Raw genomic sequence first — 18282 nt, 5'->3', positions numbered from 1 at the left:
ATTAAGGTTGGCAAATGCACTACCCAGGCTGCTAACTGGTTCAGATCTTTTCTGGGACCAAGAACAGTTAATGTGAAGTGTGATGCCCAATCTCAGAGAACCCTACTACCCTACTGAGTCCCTCAGGGATCCTGTTCCTCACCTTTTACTTTTCAATGTCTATTCCAAACTTTTGTGTGATCTTGTTGTCTCTCTTGGAGTTTATTTTGCAAACTATGCTGATGACACCAGATTGTGTTTAAACTATCTGGGGACTACACTACAGACTCTACTAGAATAAATTAAGTCTTCAAGGCCATATAAAGATGGATGGCTTTAAACTCTTTGGCCTTGAATGATGCCAAAACTGAGTTGCTCATCATAGGTACTCAGCACAAATGGAAAAATCCTGACACCTGATACAAGTCTTTTGTGATAAATGGCACTTCTATTATTGTATCGGAAACTGTTAAAACTCTTGGAGTCTATTTTGACTCCCATCTTACCTTTCAGAGACATGTCTCATATCTCAAAACCTCATGAGCGTTTTTATCAGCCTATTATGGCAAATCTGCCCTTATCTATCTGAGATCAATTGTGCTTTGATCGCTGCAGCTATTGTTAACTCAAAACTAGACTATTGTAACAGACTCTTGGTGGGCACTTCTAAAATTAACATCAGGAAGTTACAGGTCTAACAAAATGGAGCTGTCCGTGCATTATATGGGCTTAGTCTGCCTCTCTAAGGTCTCTGATCCTCCTGGGAAACTATACTGTCTTCCAGTATGGTAGCGGATACTTTTTAAGGGCTCCGTCCTGATTTTTAAATGTCTTTCAGATGAGGCACCTTTGTATCTCTCCTTGAGAGTTCACAAAGCTCCTATTAGATGCACCCTCCGATCTAATAATGATCTGCTTCTCTCCCAACCACGCGTCACCTTGACAAGGTTTGGTGTAGCAGAATTCAATGCCAGGGCACCCACTATCTGGAACTCACTTCCCATAGAACTAAGAGTGTGTAACTCAATAACTAGTTTCAAGAAACAACTTAAGACACTTCTTTTTGATAGGGGATAGTACTGGCTATTTTTTATATTTTTTATATGCGCTCTCTGTTTTGGACCCCTTTTCTGCCTCTCCCACTTATGTTAAATGATGTCAGTCTTGTGAGCGCCCTGCGGCCCCTATGCATGTGCCGCTATAGATAGATAGATAGATAGATAGATAGATAGATAGATAGATAGATAGATAGATAGATAGATAGATAGATAGATAGCAACAAATAGACCAAGAAAATATATGGCAGTGCTAAATAATGTAAAACATATTCACCGTTTGTTAATGACCTTTCAGTATCCTTCACCAGGATTCAGAGTGAATTCTGCTAATGTTCAACCAAAGAAAGAAATGAGGAAATCCTTGTAGGTAAGACAGTCTCAAATCAGTTCTTGATGTTTTGTAATAAAAGTAAAGGTTTGATAACCACAGTCCCAACAAAAGTAAATAGTTTCTCCTTGGTGAAATGTGTACTTTCCACTTCTTCCTCAAAGCACCAATGGTAATCCCAGCCACGATGCTTTGTCACCTCTTCACGAAAACATGCCACAGTTCATAAGAAATGCAAATTCTACAACTGTCTGTGAGACACAGTTCTTGGTTAACAGTTATTATGTCATTAATTACAGAATTAGAATTCAAAATGTTATATTTCAGCAGTCACCTTAGCCCCACAGTGCTCCACTTGGTTAAAGCTACTACAATGTTGCATATACTCACAACCAGGTATACCACTACAGCTTCAGTACTTTGGAATACTACCAGAGTTTCAGTGATTTGTAATTCTAGACAGGCTTTAACAAGATTTACTTCAAAGTACGTCAACGCCTTCAAGTAGCTAGGCCCTCTTCCTCTGTCTGCCACAATAACAACCTGGATTTGCCTTTACGACCCACTTCTCCCTGTCTTCCATTGTCTTGGCAATACCGGTTGTGCAAACTTCAAAATAGTGTTTACAAGCAGCCAGTTCCCCTTCCCCAAATTTACATTCACCTTTCTGCCGGCTATTAGCCCAAGTAATTACCCAGATGCCTTAGTGCCACTCTCTCAGCTTCAGGTAATGCTTGCACACATGTATCTTAGGCCAGTTTGTACTGTTATTCGAATCAGAGAAACAGTAAGATTGCTTATTAGCTCTGAGAAAGGCTGGTTTCACTTGTAATATGGGGAGACTCTTGGCTTGGGCAAGGCTTCCACTTCAATAGTGTAACTTCTTATCTATGAAAGGTATGCCTGAGTGAAAGTAAAGGATAGAGTTCACGCTTCCTTTGGAATTTTCTATTAGGCACAAGCGGCCATTACTTAATATAGTTTTCAAAGGTTACAGGTTTCATCAATGGTCTTCTCAATGTTAGGTATTCTGTAATGGCTTTTGCAACATTCACTCTTCTTACTTAGTTCCATGTGACCACACCTTCAGGTTGTTACAGTCTATTAAGGGTCTAACAATGGGTTTGATGCAGTGTTTGCTCTTCACGGGAATAAAAGGACTTTCCCAATAAAAACGAGTGCTACTTTTTCATTGTTCCCTTATTAACGCTTCAAAGAACAACTTCAGCTCGCTTTCAACCATATGCGAGTGAATAGGAAACTGGAAACTGTTGCCGGCAGTGCTCATGCAAGGAATTCGAATGCCAGGTTTCACTCGCCGGTTTCAACAATCCTTGTTCTGCGGGTCACACAAATTCCATTACTTCTGCCATAACTTGTACTGCTTCTGGCTTTGCAGGGACCCACACCCTTCCTCTCTGAAGGTGTCTCTGCCACATGTTAATGGAGCCCCTCTCGCTCCCAAGACCCACATCTTGACAACTGGTCCTTGCCTCGGTCTCTGACACATTTTCTGCACGGCAACCATGGATATCAGGCTCATTTGTGGAAAGACAACTCTCGTGCATGCCTTCCCCTGCACAGCCTCTGCACTTCAGAGTTTGGTGGAACAGGAGCCTCTCGGAACAAGCAGGTGAAATCCACTGTCTCCACGTTCCAGCATCCCTCTTGTTCTCCCACTTCTGCTTGGTTTGCCAACTTAGCGCCTTCTTCTTTCTGCTTCAACTGCTACAGCTCGCACTCCAGTCATAGTTCCAGCCCCTTCTAATTGCTTGCATCTGAGGGGTCCTTTTATGCCTCACAGCTTCCTTCAGGTGTGGGCTGTTAGGCTTAATTGCCTACTACTACAGTATTTTTTTTAAACAAAGGGGTGGCGTTCTGCCACATACATTTACATCAATTACCCTTTACATTTTTATTTGCTGCAAATGTTATAACATTTCGCATGCTAAGTATCAGAGGAACTGTATACTTATGGTTAGTAGGGGTAAGAATACAAAAAGAATATCACAGGTGACTATTAGCTTATTTATTCAGCTGATGTCACAAAGGATATGGGTTCAGTTTCCCATAGTGTTTAATAGTTTTTTTGAACAACACTTACCTAAAAATTGGCAGACATATTGAAAATAGAACAAATAGAGAGCAAACTGAAGCCACAATTCAAGTTCTTAGAACATGGTCATAGATTTGCAAGTACATAAAAGCAGAGTAATTTTACAGCAATTATGGTCAAAAAAACACATAGAACATGAAACTGTAAATAGTGAACCGGAGTTTAGTCTTCACAAAAACATCCTGATAGTTGTTTCCAAGGTGTACTGGATATTTTGTGGAGGTAACCAAGTCTTTGGTCCTTCTTCAGTTGCCAGTTCAATTTTAATTTTTGCGTTAATTCTTTGTGCTGTGCTGATAGTTAGCACCATTAGATCTCTTGAACATTTAGTAGATATTTTACTAAAACCGATCATATATTCTTTATCTTCGAGAAACAATGCCGGTTCATTGCGGACTGTGAGTCCAAGTGGAACCATATTGACCCTTAAGTACTCTCTCACGAAGTGCCCATGAACCTCTGTTCGGAAGCACTTCTTTTTGAGTTTAAGTCGCCAGATGCTGTGGCGGCTATATGCTGTTGAGCCCCATCAAGATTGAAGAGGGTGAGCCCTGAATGATGTCTGAGGTTTCTTCTTCAGAGAAACTAAGGATTTCTTCCATTTTGAATGGAGTTAAAGTGAAGGTGCTGGTCAGGGACTAGGTGAAGCACAAGCTGGGGGGAGGAATTTTCCTAAGGGGGAGTCAAACAAATGGCTCAAAAGGACAAATCAAGGTGTACTACTACAGTATGCCTCTTCAGCCCTTTTCCTTACCTCAGTACTCATGGGATTATGGGATGTGTAGGCCCCTTCAACAAAGTTTTCGCTTTTAAGTATTGGTTTCATTGTAACGGTAGATTCATCACCTTATAATCATTAAAAGATGGACTTAAAATGTGTAGTTAAAGAGGAACACATTTGCCTTAAGGCACCTTTGCTAGATCCTTTTACTTTATACATTTGAGATTAAAGAGGGTGTTTATCCTGAAATGCATTAAGAGAAATTTCGGTTGTTAAGGCTGGCTCAGACTTGACAGAACTTATACTCAGAGTCATAGATCTTAAATGTGGGTAAGGGACATTATTATGACAATATACCATCACCTGTTTTGGTAACCCAAAAAGGTACAACCTTTCAGAGGACAAATACCACGTCTCATACCACGGGATCTTCTCACCACCCTGGGCCTTGTCTCCTCCCAGGTGATCCCCCCGCAGTCCAGCAACCCCAAGATCAGGATCAGGAAGCATCTGTCTTTCCCATGCCACTTGGGAGGAGGCGTTAGACAGTGTTTCAGTGAGGGATCCATGGGATTCTTCACAGTGGTAACTTACGGAACAGGACACGTCAGAGAATGTGGGCTGTCCTATTGGGGATAGATATTTGTTCCAGGGAGCGGCAAAGGTCTCCCTCCTAAAATTCTTGCCCCTGTATAATGTGTCACTGTACCTCGTGGCAAGGGATTTTGATCCCATAGCTGTGTGTTCATTTCCGTGGGGATCTGCAAGAGTGGTTTCTGTACGTACGATTGTGTGACATGCTTCTGGGTACTGAATTGGCTATGTTGGTGTTGGGTACTGTACTCCTGTGGCTGCAATGTGCTTTGAGCTAGGGCATGGAATGGGTTCTGGGGTGTATGGGGGGAATTGGGGCATCATCTTCGATGGTGGGTGATATGTGAGCGTAAATGCAGGTCACCCAGTTAGGTGTGGGGATCATTAGAATAGGGTGGTCTGTTTCTGCATTCTCATGCAAATCATCCAATCTTCCCACAGGACCAACATGGTCACCCGACCCTGGGCTTCATCCCTCCAATCTGCCCCCTCTGCCTCTTTGAAACCCTCCTCTTCCCCTCTGAAAACTTCCCATTTCCCTTCTGTTGTCTGTGTACCTCTTGACACATTCTTGTGTCTGCCCTGGGTTGTGCTGCCCCTCTGCGGGACTGGTAATCACAGCTCCTTCAACACTCAGTTTAGCTTACTTCTTCTGCACCAGTTTGGCCTCTGCTTTTTGCACTTGCTCCGTTATCTCCTTTTCCTTCTCTTATCTTCATCTGCAGTGGTGTACTATATGTGCCTGAAGTTAGGCCCATTCTTTTGCCTCAGTACCAATCACCTTATCTAAATGATGTTGCACTTCCTGGGGAGACCCTTATGTAACATGTGATAAAATATAGATATATTTTTGTACCACGCTTCCCCTGTCTCTGCTTGCCTCATCTCCTGAATCTGAGTAATGTACATTGCAGGGTTTTCATCTGCCTTCCTAGTACGGGCCATGATCGAATGTATGTCTGGTGTGTCTGTGTATGCTATCCTCAAAGCTTACCATACATGCGTTTGACAGTTTTTAAATCGTGCTTCATCGTGATCAACACTGTTCATCTTTACCCCTGGATGTCCTGCCTTCTCCCATATTTTGTCTGCCTGTCCCCCAACAATGCGGCAAACAAACATTTAATGTCCCCTACAGCTAACGTGATCCCTGCCGTCTGCTTTTCTAGTGCGTATATACACTTGCTCGCTCCCACTGTAAGTTAGGGTAATGCCTTCATTAAGTTATTCCGATCCATATGAGACCAGGGCACAAGTGTGCCATCCCTAGTCCCTTTGCAGCTTCAGGAATTGCGTTCCTGTCCTTTTAACCTGTAACGTTCTTCCTCATCTCTTCTCTTTTGCCATAGCCATTCGGCTTTGAAGTGTTCTAAACCTTGGAACCTATGTTGTTCCTGCCCTCTGTCTTACCTCTCTATCATCCTCCTGTTCCTGATCCGGCGTCCGCCCATCTTTTGCAACCTCCGCTCCCTGTCGTGCCTACAAATTCGCAATCTACACTATTGTCCTGGGAAATTTCCTTCAACACATTCGCTGGATCCACTCCTAAACTGGGGCATTGCTTACCTGTTGTAACCTAAATATCCTTCATAGTCCTGCTATCAATTCTAAAACGAATGTGTCCTGCTCACAATTGGTCTCTGCCTATTGCCACATTCTGCCCCTCCCCTCATACCTGCATCCCTCGCGCTAGCTCCTACTCTGTTTTCTTCAGCGCTGTTTCTAATTCCCTCTGCACCTTATTCTAACCTTCCATAATCAATGAGTCCCATGTTGTATCAGAGATCCGTATTGGAGTTCCCTGCTGGGCTCGATGGGGGTGCATATTGGGGGTTGGTGTATCCTGTGGTGGGCTGTAAAGGAAAGCACCCGTAAGAAGGCCGGTGGTGGGTGTGACGGTGCGTGTTTGTGCTGGTTTTATTCTATTTTTGCTGTCATTAGGGGTGTTCTCTGAATCCTCAAACATCTTTCATAGTTCAAGTATTTCCTGTCTTTTTTAAATACGTTTTCTTTTATATTTTGATGCCAAATAAAAATACATATGTCCAAGAACCGTCTTGTCGTTCATGCCCTCTTTCAGCCAAGATTGAAACATTTTCCCTTCAGTCCCTTGAACCCACTCATGATGATACTTAAAATTGTTCTCCTAATACTGCGGCAGTGCTGCACACATATGCCCCAATGGAGTACTCACACTCCTTCTCAAGTCCAACCTTATCTAAAGCCCTAAATATACCGATCACTGGTCATACAGCATCTCGTCCCAAAAAGAAAAATGCCCATCACAATCCCTCTCTCCCCACAACCCAAAATCCAAACTTCGCCACCCCATTTAAAAACTATTATATACACACCCTCACCATACCACAAACTCTATCAACACCACAAACTAACCTTCATCTCACACCAAAACACTTCTATATACATAACTACATAACAAAATCATCAAATAAAACCACAATTATTTACACAGTGGTGTAGACCTTTGCTCTGTCTCCTATTTCTTGAGATGAGGGAACGCAACCCTCCTTACACCACTTTCACCATAGGGCGGAAGGATCCCAGGTCCTCATATACTGGACCATTACCTTAATCAGGACTGTCTTTCCTCTTCTATAAGGAGATATCCCATATTCATTCTTCTCTTTTACCAGTGCTACACTACTATGGTGCCATCTTTCCCCTTAGCGGGGTGATCCACCTTCCTGCTCTTTAAAAACTATAAAATGTCACCACATGCCCTTTCCTTATAGTCACACTCACACTGAAACTACAACTGTCATCCCCCTTTTGTTTTTCTCCCAAGAGTGCACTCACATTCTAAGCATTCTTTGGAACTCCTCTGATGCAGTATCCCCCTTCAATTGCCTGTGCAGCTGTGCGCAGCGCCCCGCTCCAAGGATCAGGTAGGCCTTCTGGTAACAAAGCGCCTGGTGATCTCTTCAGAGTGTGCACATGGACAGGCTCACTGCAGATGGGCGTTGCAACCCAGTGTGTGTGGCGGGGAAGCCCCGTCTTCACAGAGGATCTGAAATCATGTCGGCGTCACCAAATTCTGCACGGTAAACCCAAAACCTGATTAATTAAAAGTCACTCCACAAAGGGTCAAAAATAAGTGCACCGCTTGGAAGAAAATACAAAATTTAAGTTTTTACATATACAGCCGGGAGTGTCAGTCAGTCCCATAGAACTGAAAACTGAAACCATGCGCCTATTTCAAATTACATCTTTTATAGCATAAGCAAAACATATCAGATACAACTTAATCCCAAGTTGCCCATTGGTGAACACCTATACACACATGTAAATCTCCCCTGCAGCTCATCACCCCATTGGTTAAGCATATCTAAATACACCCACTACAAAAACGACCTAAGTGTACAGTCAGCAGAACACATTGTGACATTGGTCCACTCCATTTAGGTACTTTGTTGTGACAATGGACTCTCCTTATTGATCAAGGTAGCTTTGGCCCACTTGTGATGTGCATCCCCCGAGATGACCGAAGCAGGGAGCTAGTGTGAATATTGAGGTCATAAGGCCAGACAATTTAGCACTCCTTAATAGTTATTTCGTTCTTGCAGCTGTATTCTTTTGGCATCACCTCTTGTGACTCCCATCTGAGAACACATTTCACCCCTAGCAAGCCTCACACTCTCTCTATCTCTTGGGGACTGTGTGCTTATAAAAAACACTGTTAAGGCACTGTTCTTGGGAATTAATTTCTCACATTTGTTCAGTCTATTTGAGCAAACACTTGTAGTTCAAATGGAGAGGTGCACCACTCTCAACCACTCCCACCTACTTCAACCACTGCTCCCTGGTCTCCGTCTGTGTACCTTTCAACTTAGTCTGCAAGGGTTCCGGTCCTCAGCAACACCGGTAAGCTTCTCTGGCTTCCCCTATGCTCTCTCTGTCTGCTCTCGGCGGCTCCGCCATGCTGGTTTCTCCCTGCACGTCCAGTCCCACCTGGGCTACTCGGATGGCTGCCTTCTCTTTACCGGACGTCGGGTTCCCTAGCCTTCGGGTAAGTCTTGGCTCTTCTCTGCCATTCCAGGCGTATGGGTCTGCAGCACGACATCTCTGTGAGGCTTCACTCCCCAATGCGATGCTCCTCTGGGGCAGGACTGATATAAAGGAGAGTCCTTCGTCAATTTGTATGGCAGATTGACTCTCTAGCCTCAGAGCTAACGTGCTTGTATTGGTTCCGTGTAGGGCTCTGTATCGCCCTGCTCTTCCTCGTGTGACTACTTTTGGACTCATCCATATTCACTCTTCCCCACTCTTCCTTGTCACAGTATCGTCTACCTGATATACATGGCTGCTATGTATGAGGTAATCAGCAGAAGAACGAGGAGACAAAGAGAGTGGCGGTGCTTGGGCCCTATTTATGTAGTTGGGTGAGCGATGTCTCGTGGCATGGTGGTAAACATTCTGCGTTCCCCCTCAATAGTTTCTCCTCTCATGCCGAGGGTATGCCCTCCCATGGGATCCTCCTGCTGAATAGCACCCCCAGGGGGACGATCAGATAGCAGACTCGCCGCCCTGGCCCCATGGGAAGGGTCCTCCTCCATGGGAGAAGTGAGAAGTGACAGCATTGAAGGATTTGTCACAGTCTACCTTGCCAAGATTTAAATCTGTGACCAGCAGATCACACAGAGATTGCAGGAGCAAGTGCTCAACCCACCGATCTATGTTAGCGGCTTAATGTGCTAATTTCCTGATTGAAAACGTACCCAAAGAACTCTAAAGTTGTCTTGAAGTACTTGCATTTCTCTTTGTGTGCTGTCAGATCACATTACTTGATTCTCTGCAGCACAGACCATAATCAGAGAAGGTGGCCTTCTTCTGATTGGGACTAGATCAGGATGCCACCTCTGAAATTCTGCACCCTTTCTTTCCAGCCCCCTTAGTGCACCTCTTATGGTATTTTGAAATGCCTCTGAAGTGGAAGAAATACCATCATTCAACCTCCTGTTCCGTCTTACCCATGTGTGTAAAGAAAAGGTTGCAACATCTTTCATCGTTTTGTCAAGTTGTTGCATGTAGAGCCAGACTCCCCAGTGATGCAGCCGAACCAAACAGACTGAGTGATCTACATGGTGTGATGTCTCAGGTCTTGTTTGTTTGTTTATATATTTATAAAGTGCTGCTCAGCTGAAGGTATCTGGGCATGACAAGAGTATGCAGTTTGTATATACAGTACATGGTAATAACAGGTAAGATATTACTATTTACCATACAGGCAAATTACAGGTAAGGTGCAATACAAAATAGTACAAAGTGAGACTATAGAACGACAAGGTTACATTCAGATGTGGTTTGAGACAAGACAAGTTTTGGTATTTTTCCTAAAGATTCAGAAGGTCTTGTCTGTTCGGAGGTGCAAGGGGAAGGACCGGGATGCTGTTCCCACCTGCTCTTTTCAGGTTAAATCTGGAAACTATAATGCATCAGGATTTGGCAGCCCTAGTAGTGCGGGATGACGATTTTCTGATGATTTTTTCTTGGAGGTACTGTGGGGCAGCGTTGTTTAGATATTAGTGGGTGATGAAAACTAGCTTGAAATGAATCCTATCCGTAATGGATAGCCATTTGGTTTATCTTCTGGCCTCAGAGATGTGTTCTCTCTTTGGAATGCTTAGTGCGTCTGTTTGCTGGCTCCTGCATAGAGGGCGTTACAGTAGTCGGGTTTTGACAATATTTAGGATCTCGCTAGAGTAGGGCAGCTCTTGGTGGATAAGTAGGGTTTGCAAGCGTGAATCAGTTTACATGTGTACGCTGTTCCGGAGGACGTGGCATTGACTTGCTTGCCCATGTTCAGCGTAGCGTCTAAGTAAAAGCCTTATGTTTTGGTCTCTTTGGACACTTTGATGGCAGTACCATCAATAGTGAATGGTGTGTATTGCGTATCAAGTTTGTTGAGATGGGCTGGAGCACCTAGGATTAGGATTTCTGTTTTGTCGCCATTCAGGCATAAACCATGGGACACTATCAATGCCTGAATGACTCAGTACATTTTGTTGAGGAGGGCTAGATCTAAGTCATAGGCCCTCATTCTGAGGTTGGTGGTAGTCATGCTGCTATTTGCGCCATGACTGCCACCAATAACGTGTCCGGCACCGGTCTAGTTCAATGGGGACTTACTGGTGTAGTCCGACCTTTGCGGGACCGATAAGTCCCCATTGAAAATGCCATTCCCCATTCCCATTTGAGCCCCCATAGGGCTCAAAGGGAATGGGGAGAACGCAAATAACGGGCTCGCGAATGTCAAGCCCGTTATTTGCGCACTGGTCCCTTAACGGTTCCCGTCCATAACGACTGGTCAGACCAGCCGTTACTGGCAGGACTTGCTAAGGGACCTTGTAGCAGGGCGGTAAGGGATTAATGGCACCGGTCTCCTTACCGGTGCCCGGTATCCCTTACCGCCCACCTTATAATGACCCCCATAGTCTCCAGAAACGGGTAAGAGTATCTGGGCATCATCTGCATAGTTAGTATAGATGATATCCACATGGTCCAGTTTGTCAAATAGTGGCTAGTGAATATATTGTACATAGTTGGAGACACACATTAGCCCTGAGGGACTCCACATGTTATCGAAGAAGGGTCAGCGGCTGCCGTCTGAGAGAAGAACCTCATTGACCTGTTGTTGAGAAAGGATTGAATCCAGCCAGAGGCTTCTTCAGAGAAGTTACCTGCAAAGCAAGGTCCTTGCAGAGGATTGTGTGGTCCACCAAATCGAAGGTGGCTGAGAGTTCTAGTAAAAGGAGCAAGGCACAGTGCTTTTGTCCTTGAGTGAGTCATTTTGCATTTTCAAGTCAATTAGTGCCATCTCAGTACCATGGAGTGATCTGAAGACCGATTGTCTTAGTCCTAGGAAATTATTGGTCTCAAGATAGTGCTGGATCTGGAAGTATGCCGCCTTATCTAAGATTTTGAGAAGTAATGGGACTGTTGTAATAGGCCTGTAGTTAGTTGGAATGGTTGGGTCTAATGAAGCTTTCTTTAGCAGGGGTAGGACCCAGGCGTCCTTTAAGTTCGTTGAGACTCTACAAGTGCGAAATGATGCATTTATTAATTTAGTAATAAATGGAGCTAGGTCTCTGGCGGCTTCTTTAATTATTTCGGCAGGGCAAATGTTACCTTGGCATCTTGAAGGCTTGAGTGATGCGATGATTTTTTCCACCTCTGTAGTAGAGACTTGCGAAAATTTGAATTTAGGAGGGTGGTTCGTGTGGAATTCTTCAGTTTCAATGTGTTTATCTGGATTTATGATAGTAAGTCTTTTGGCTGAAATTTTATTTTGGAGATTAACAATTTTGTTTGATAGAGCATTTTGTATGTCTGTACACCACGGTTTATCGTTAATGCAAGGATCTTTGCGGGCTATAGGTAATTCCAATTCCCTTAGGATCACAAAGAGTTCCTTGGTGCTGGTGCTGGAACTGGCATTATTAATCCTGTCATTGTACGTTTCTCTTTTAGTCCGTATGATATCAGCTTAGTATTTGCTAGCTATTTCACTCAGGTTGAGTTTATTTTCTTTGGAAGGGAGGTTTCTCCACAAGACTTCTAGTTTTCTTTTTTCTGCACGCATAGCTTTTAACTGAGGGATAAACCAAGTGTTAAGGTGGGCTTTCGGGTTTGCTTTTTCGTATTTCAAGTGGCGCAATGGTGTCTAGAGCTAGAGTCATAGTGGAGTTGTACAGTTCAACCAGCTCGGCTGGGTCAGATGATTCTGATGAAGCGTTTAAGGTAGGTATGAGAAGAGGCATAAGCTTGTCCGTGGTTTTGTTCTGTTTGCTCCTCGTAAGGATAGGTGGCGTTATCTGATTAGTTGTGGTGTCTATTCGTTTTGTCTGAGTAGTGAAGGAGATAAGAAAGTGGTCAGTCCAGGATAGGGGTTGAATGGATGAAATAGAGGTCTCAGAATTGAGGTCTGCAACCAATCTAGTATTCTATCTTACTCATGAGTAGGTTGATTAACTCTTTGTGTAAAGCCTAATTCTGTTAAGGTGTTGGATACTACCTTAGCCTGATGGTCGTTAGGGTCATGATAGCCCAAGTTAAAATCACCTAGCAACAATATTTGCGAAGTAGGTTTGGTGTTGTCCGAGAGTAAGGTTATAATTTCTTCTTCGAAGGACCCAATAGGGCCTGGCTTTCTGTAGATTAAGTGGATGGTTAAGGTAGTTGTCTTAGTCCTGGAGAGCTTAACTGTAAGTAGTTTGCAGGACTTAACGATAGGCAATGTGGTTACTCTGAGCCCTAGACTTGACTTAGCGATGAAGGCAATGCCGCCCCCTTTCGATAGGACTCTATCAGCTAACACAATAGTGTAACAGTTGGGCATGGCCAACAGGAGGAATGATCCTGCAGCCTCATGTAACCAAGTCTCGGATACAGCTAGGAAGTCTAAGTCTCCTGTGTTTAGTTTAGTTAATTAAGTTGGTTATATCAGTGGCTTGGGCCACCAGCGATCTGGCGTTAATTAGGGCACCTTTTAGGGGAAGGCTAGTCACGTCTAGAAGGTTGGTTCGAATTTTTTCCTAGGTTATATTTTTTTGGGAAATCTTTGAAGTACAGTTATTTGTTACTATTGGAGTGATGGGTATGTCTTGTGGTTTTGGCTGCTGGGAGAGGTTTCTGTTAAGTCTAGAATCGAGCCTGGTATTTCTGTCTCTAATGGAGCAAGGCTGGTTAGGTGTAGGTTTCCTAGCATATAGTTTGTATGTATGTATGTATTTAGTTTTTGTAGAGCGCCGGTAGCCCACGGGCATCAGGGCGCTTAAACATACGCAACAGATACTACGTGACATACGACATTTAAAAGGGTCTACTAACCACCAGAAGGCCTCTGAGAGGCATCGTCACCCGATTTCTCATCTGAAAAGGTGAGTCTTCAGCACCTTCCTAAAGGTGGAGTGATTAGTTTCCAACCTCAGGGGTTCAGGGATGCTGTTCCACAATTTGGGAGCCAGTACAAGAAAAGATCTGCCCAGCCCGGTTTTCAGCTTAAACCTGGGCACGATCAATAGGCATTTGCCCCCTGATCGTAGATTTCTCCTGGGATTGTAGGGCACTACACTCGTTTTCACGTAGGCGGGCGCTGTGCCATAGAGGCACTTGTGAACCAGGCAGAGAGCCTTGAACTTTATACGTTCTTCTACTCTCAGCCAGTGTAAAGAGAGCCTTTCTTCCGTGACATGATCTTTCCTCTTAAAATTTTTCACTAACCTGACCGCCTTGTTTTGGATCACCTGACAGCTGGAAAGATCCTTGGAAGAGGCCCCCAACAGCAGGGCAGTCCCGTAGTCGAGTCTAGAGAGGATGATGGCTCTGGCTATCGTTGCCCTATTTCCCTCATTCAGCAGTGGTTTGATGGCTTTCATCAGCCTGAGGTAATAAGCTGTGTTTTTCTGGAGGAAACAAGTCTGGGCATGCGAGCCTACCGCAGCATCGACCATCATCCCTAGTGTCTTCACCTTAGGGACCACCTGAATTGTGGCGTTCTTGATTTGGAATGTGTTATACTCTGCCCCCAATTTTTCCAGCTGACAACTGGAGCCAAACAACATCAGTTCAGTTTTGGAGTCGTTCAAGCACATCCAGTTTACCTGCATCCAGTCGTCAATGATCTTATAAACCCTGGTGATCACTTCACTGTCTGTGGTTTGATTCCTACCCCCTAACTCCAGTATGAGTTGGGTGTCATCTGCGTAGTTTGTAAACGACACTCCGGCTTTCACCAATAGGCTACACAAGGTGCGCATATAGATGTTGAACAACATTGGTGATAAGCTGGCCCCTTGAGGTACTCCAAATAGGATATCACAAGGGTCGGAGAAACTGTTACCCCAGTGTACTCTCGCTTGGCGGTTAAAAAGAAAGGACAGAAGCCAATCAATGGCCCCCTCCGAGCAACCAACATTCTCTCTGAGAGCCTTGATAAGGAGGGGGTGATCCACCAGATCAAATGCGGCGCTAAGGTCTAGCAGCATCAACATCCCCAACTTGTTGTCATCCAGCATAGTCAACATCCGATTCTGCAAATCCAGCATGGCTGTTTCGGTGCTGTGGAATGCTCGGAAGCCAGATTGTTGCTGGTGCAGGATTTCCTGGTTCTCTACGAATTGTTGGAGTTGCTGAGTAGCTGCCTTATCCAACAGTTTAAGAATGAAGTTTGAATTGGTTATGGGGCGGAGGTTCCCGGGATCTTTGGGATCTAGGCCCGCTTTTTTAACCAGTGGAGTAATAGTGACTTTCTTCAGATCCTTAGGCACCATGCCCTCTTGAAATGAAGCATTTACTATTCTCCGGAGGATGGGAGCAAAGATATCCTTGTGTTGGAGAATGATGCCGGGGGGCAGAATGTTTTCAGCGCCAGTAACAGCGCAAGTAACAGCGTCAGTTTGATCCATTGTGATGGGGTCAGGGTTTCAGTTGCTTCTGAGTTGGCGACTAAGTCAACACTGGGGTCCTTGATAGTTTGGCTTAATTCAGGTAGGAATGTAGTTGGTCTGGTATTAAGGCAGTATGAGTTAAAGTTGATGGGTGAGACAGCCAATGACATACAGTCGGGATTTAAATACTGTGATCTGAATGTGGACTGTACCACACCCAGTGATGCTGCGGCTCTAAGGCTCAGCAGTATGTCTGATCCAGCATCCGCAACACACGCTCTCTCAATAATGCCTCATGTTCAGTGGGTGCAGTTGCTGGGATTGGAATGGTGTCTTGTTACCATACACACATATCTTCACATGTGTGCATAGTAGCTCTGGAGTGGGATTAATGTGGATCAGGTGTGATGGCTGTCTTAAAAGAGTGTGCCACTGCTACAGACTGACATATCATTTTTAAAATAAACAATGCCCACTTTTGTGTGCTTCTGGGTCACATTATTGACAATATTCAGTTTGCATTTTTAGTGCTCGCATTTTTAAAGTCAAATAATAGCTGTCTAACCTTTGATACCTACTTGCATACAATATGAAACACCACACATAGCAGACACTTCAGTTATGCGCTGTGTCCAACCCCTCAAAAAATAATCTTAAAATGTTTTGTTTTCAACAATCACAATATGCTAACTGCACGCTTGCCGTTACTTTCTTTATTTATTTTATTTATTTGTATAGCAGGTAGACAAGGCCTGTGGGCATAATGGCGCAAAGACAGACAATATGCTAACTGCACGCTTGCCGTTACTTTATTTATTTATTTTATTTGTAGAGCGGGTAGACAAGGCCTGTGGGCATAATGGCGCAAAGACAGACAATATGCTAACTGCACGCTTGCTGTTACTTTATTTATTTATTTTATTTGTAGAGTGGGTAGACAAGGCCTGTGGGCATAATGGCGCAAAGACAGACAATATGCTAACTGCACGCTTGCTGTTACTTTATTTATTTATTTTATTTGTAGAGTGGGTAGACAAGGCCTGTGGGCATAAAGGCGCAAAGACAGACAATATGCTAACTGCACGCTTGCCGTTACTTTATTTATTTATTTTATTTGTAGAGTGGGTAGACAAGGCCTGTGGGCATAATGGCGCAAAGACAGACAATATGCTAACTGCACGCTTGCCGTTACTTTATTTATTTATTTTATTTGTAGAGTGGGTAGACAAGGCCTGTGGGCATAATGGCGCAAAGACAGACAATATGCTAACTGCACGCTTGCTGTTACTTTATTTATGTATTTCGTTTACTTGTAGTGTGGGTAGACAAGGCCTGTGGGCATAATGGCGCAAAGACAGACAATATGCTAACTGCACGCTTGCTGTTACTTTATTTATTTATTTTATTTGTAGAGTGGGTAGACAAGGCCTGTGGGCATAATAGTGCAAGGACAGATGTACAACAAAAGATAGATTAGATCAGAGTATTACTGTCTGTGAAATATATCCGGCTGACGGCCCCTTTCAAACACATCAATTTCCCATTCCAGCTGCGTGCGTCCATTTGATTCCAAAGACTGTACAGTCCTGGTGTTGAAGCCAGCGGTGGATGCACCCAGTAATTGATTTATGACCCAGAGGTTTCTAAGCATGGACCGGAAATCGAACCTGTGGTGCTTCGTGTTGTTTTGCTTTCAAGGCAAGCACGTTGCCTCTGGGCTATCCTCCCGAGACTGCTTAGCTTTGCGATGGGTCACTGTTACCAACCGGGTTGGCAGCCAAGTACTGCTTCTTAGTCAAAACCTACCACTAATCATTAGTGTAACCGGATGAAGATTTATGGCTGCCTGCATCTTTTAGCTTGCGACTGGCTTAGAATGAGCACAGCAACCAGCCTCTAAATAGCTTGTTAGCATTAATGAAAGAATTATGTTCTGCTGAACAGTACTTGGGGAAAATGAACGCCATTAATAGTCTTCAGCCCGGATGAGTAGTAATTATTCATTAACTAATATTAACAGTATGAGCATAGTGTTTGCTGGTGCCTGCTGAATTCGCCTGGGCTATTTAAAAGCCCATCAGCTGCCTGTTATGTAAGATTTCAAGGGGGTGGTTTATGAGCGCTGGAGGATTCCGGGGTTCAAGCTTGGAATTTGTAAAGCACAACCCTATCTGGCAATAAATGGGCACTCTATAAAAGTGGACGCGCCCATGGGTGCAAGTAGGGTTCATGGGTAGCAGAGGCACTGGGATGGATAAGGGGAGATGGGAGGTGCTCCATAGGGGGAGAAATAGAGGGATTTCAGCGATCACCGATGGGTAAAGTGTTTTTTTAACAGTAGGGTCTTCGGGTCCTACCACCAGATTAGGATGGTAAGTGGTGTGTGTTGGTATGTGGGTATGAGATGCGCTTAGAGTATGGCTGCAGACTGAGGCGAGGGTCCTGGACTGCTTGAGATGCGCGGAAGCAGTTCAAGGCAGTGTTTGCGTCCGGGCAGTGTAGGAGGTGGAATAATGGTGCATGGAGGGTTGAAGGGGTTTCTACATGGTGGTTCTTGGCCACGAGGAGGGGAGAAGGAGGGAGAAGTGGCACAAGGGCCCCTTTCCACCCAATTGCTCTGCCGAGGGTTTTGCATAAATAGTGGAGCAGTTGATGGAACGATTTCGGCCTTCAGTGGAGAGGGTCAATTGAAGTTTCTCGGCAGCGGGTCAACCCCTCTATGGTCAGGGGCAGGGCTCAAGTCGAGGGGCCATGCGGGTGCAGAGCGCCCGTCCACTTTTTTTAGAGGGCGGACGCCATCCCGCCTATGGGCCCCGATTCATGGAATATTTGCCCGGTTCAAAGTGAATTTGCACTGCTGAAAAGTGACTTTGCACTGCCGACACTAACCCTGATTCATGGAACTGTGCAACGTGTATTTTTGCCGTGAAAAGTCATTTTGTACTGCAAAAAAGACTTTGCACTGACTTTTCCCAGAAGCATTGTTGCACATGTTCAGTGTGTCTCCTACCTCTGATGGCTGCCGTGAGACCTTCGCACCGAACACATGCTGATGAAAAGTGGACCCTTACAGTATGACA

This window comes from Ambystoma mexicanum, chromosome 12, assembly GCF_040938575.1.
Source record: "Ambystoma mexicanum isolate Mex_15411 chromosome 12, UKY_AmexF1_1, whole genome shotgun sequence".
NCBI lineage: Eukaryota > Metazoa > Chordata > Amphibia > Caudata > Ambystomatidae > Ambystoma > Ambystoma mexicanum.
The sequence above is the reverse complement of the archived record's forward strand: the minus strand, read 5'-3'. Positions refer to the sequence as shown.